The sequence below is a fragment of the Triticum aestivum genome, chromosome 7D, assembly GCF_018294505.1.
Source record: "Triticum aestivum cultivar Chinese Spring chromosome 7D, IWGSC CS RefSeq v2.1, whole genome shotgun sequence".
NCBI classification, from domain to species: domain Eukaryota; kingdom Viridiplantae; phylum Streptophyta; class Magnoliopsida; order Poales; family Poaceae; genus Triticum; species Triticum aestivum.
Window position 1 is genome coordinate 61574490 of NC_057814.1, and position 3516 is coordinate 61578005.

A 3516-nucleotide genomic window follows, 5' to 3' on the forward strand; every position below is an offset into this window, starting at 1 on the left:
ACTGTTTCTCGATGGAGGGAAATATTACCGGAAGACGCCGCCTTGAATTTTTCCAGTTCGGCGGTCACTGCGTTTAACTGCGTCCGGCACTTTTCTAGCTCTTGGGCTAGCACGTCGTTCTTCTCCGACAGAACCTGATTATGCAGTGATCCCCAAATCAGTTGTTCCAACTACTTTAAGTCTCGGGGGCTACTGGCATACGGTTATCATACTGAGACACAGTAAATTTACCTGCACGTCTTTTAAATGCTGCTTTGTGGCTCTGCTAAGCCCATCTCGAGCACCTCGGATGTATGCATCAGCCGAGATGAAGGCATTAAACGCCTCTTCCGAAAAGCGGGGGTCTCGTAAAATGGCCCTCCGGCGCCAATGATTCATGGCGCTCTCCACTTCCAAGTTGGTGACGGACATATTTTCCGAGCCCTCGGCTGAAGGACAGTCCAGCGTCACTCCCATATCGGCCCCCATCCCCTCGGCTGGGGCTGGATCCCGGCTGTTGGGAGTATTACTGGCCGGACCCCCAGACACAGTCCGGCGGACTCTTTTCCTGATATGGGACGAACATGAAAAGTCACAGTTGGATGCGACTATTAAAAAACATATTTGCAAACCCATACCTCTTTGACGAGGGCCCGAGCGTGTCTTCGTCTGCCTTCCTCTTCGAAGGCTTCCCGGTGCGGGAGCCGCTCTCTTCGGAGTCGCTCCTGGAGTAGCACGGTATGTCGAACGCCTCCCCTTCGAAGCATGAGACAGTGCGGTGGGTGAGGCGGAACGAGGGGAACCTTTCGGGGGAGATGTCTCCTGACTACTTACGTGCGAAGCGGCGAGAAGACCAGGGTAATCGGTGATGATGAACACTTCGGTGCCGTCGTAGCTCGCCTGGTAAAACACGCCATTCTCGAGCACCACGAATATATCCGGATCCTCTTCGAATCCGGGGTCAAGGTCCCGATTGTGGCCCTCGGGCTGCAGGGCAGGGCTGTGAAGCCCCTCGGAAATCTTTCGCCAGTGCTGTTATAAATGGACGGGTTAATATTCATTGGACGAAGCTCAGGGAGTGGAATGGGTAGAGCAGAAGGGCTGGGGGCTTACTCAGCTAGGAGGACTATACATGGAATATCCTTCTCTGTGTGTGATGCGCAGGAACTCCTCTTCCTCACCTTTGAACAGTTCGGCCAATATTTTGGCTAGGGCGGCAGGGGTGTCTGGACCTTTCCTGCCGTTGCGGGAGGCGTCATCTTCCCCATTGTAGTTCCACATGGGAAGCCTCTGTATTGAAGTGGCTGGACCCCCCGCAATATGGAGGTCGCCATCACTTTGACTATTGTATATCCGGACTGGGCAAGCGTCCTGATCTTGCTCAAGAGTTGGCGGACTTCCACACTAACTTCCTCCTCGAGGCTCCGAGGGCGCCACTTGTGGTGTTTCCTCAGAGGGACACTTGTAAACTCGGGGAGGCCCATCAGGACTGGATCTGGAAGTGCGATGTCCTCAATGTAAAACCATTCAGAGGTCCACTCTTCGAAATCTTTCTTCGGTGTGCCGGATAGGTATCCGGTCTCAGCAATGCGCCATATTTTGGCCCCGCCCACTTCAAATATCGATCCCTCGTGGTTGCGCGGGACAAGACAAAACAACTTTCTCCACAGATCAAAATGGGCCTCACAACCTAGGAATAGTTCGCATAAAGCGACATAACCCGCAATGTGCAGGATGGAGGCTGGGGTAAAATTGTGCAGTTGGAGGCCATAATACTCTAGAAGCCCTCGGAGGAATGGGTGAATTGGAAATCCCATGCCCCTCAGTAGATAGGGGACGAAGCACACTCGTTCCCCCACGGATGGATTGGGGAAATCCTCCGCCTGGGTCTTGCCGTTGAAGGAAGCTAGCCCTGCTCGAACAGGGACCAGATCCGCAGGGGGGAGAAATCCCTGCGTTTGGAATTTCTCCAATTGACTGTGGGGCACAGAGCACCTCTCCCACTCGCCTTTCTTTGGGTGGGAACGGGAGGAGGAGCTGGGAATGCTAGCCATGTTGGAATGGTCTTCCCTGGCAATCTCTGAGGATATTCTCCGCGTGGTGCCGAATGGATCTGGGACCCGATCTCTTTAAATAGACGCTCTTTCTTGCATGGCCGGGGTGTTATTTGCAAAAAAATACCCTGACCGTCCGCATTCGCCCGACACGTGGAAGCTGAAGTCATCGATGCACAGAAGCCGAGGGGTGCAGCATTGAATTAAAAGCCAAATACATTACTTGGAAGTCGTCGGAGGAGGAACCCGCCTTGCAATGCCGAAGACAATCTGCGCGCCGAACACCTCGTCATTCAAGCCTGGTTCGGGGGCTACTGATGGAGCCTGGACTAAGGGGTCCTCGGGCGTCCGGCCTGTTAGCCATGGGCCGGACTGATGGGCTGTGAAGATACGAAGACCGAAGAGTGCACTCGTGTCCGGATGGGACTCTCCTTGGCGTGGAAGGCAAGCTTGGCGACCGAATATCTAGATTCCTTTCTTTGTAACCGACCCTGTGTAACCCTAGATCCTCTCGGTGTCTATATAAACCAGAGGACTTAGTCCGGAGGGAGATATACTCATTACCATAGTCATTCAGGCTAGGCTTTTAGGGTTTACCCATCTCGATCTCGTGGTAGATCAACTCTTGTAATACTCATATTCATCAAGATCAATCAAGCAGGAAGTAGGGTATTACCTCCATAGAGAGGGCCCGAACCTGAGGAAACATCGTGTCCCCCGTCTCCTATTACCATCGACCTTAGATGCACAGTTTGGGACCCCCTACATGAGATCCGCCGGTTTTGACACCGACACATAGTGCTATATCCATGGCTCACGCTCATGTATTGAGTGAAAGTTGAAAAAAGTTTGAGATTACTAAAGTATGAAACAATTGCTTGGCTTGTCATCGGGGTTGTGCATGATAAGAGCATTCTTGTGTGACGAAAATGGAGCATGACCAAACTATATGATTTTGTAGGGATGAACTTTCTTTGGCCATGTTATTTTGAGAAGACATGATTGCTTAGTTAGTATGCTTGAAGTATTATTATTTTATGTCAATATTAAACTTTTATCTTGAATCTTTCGGATCTGAACATTCATGCCACAATAAAGAAAATTACATTGAAGATTATGCAAGGTAGCATTCCACATCAAAAATTCTGTTTTTATCATTTACCTACTCGAGGACGAGCAGGAATTAAGCTTGGGGATGCTTGATACGTCTCCAATGTATCTATATTTTTTTATTGTTCCATGCTATTATATTATCCATCTAGGATGTTTTATATGCATTTATATGCTGTTTTATATGATTTTTGGGACTAACCTATTAACCTAGAGCCCAGTGCCAGTTTCTGTTTTTCCCTTGTTTTTGAGTTTTATAGAAAAGGAATACCAAACGGAGTCCAATTGACGTGCCAATTTTTGACGATTTTTTATGGACCAAAAGAAGACCCCGGAGTAAAAGAGTTGGGCCAGAAGAGTCCCGGGCCGTCCA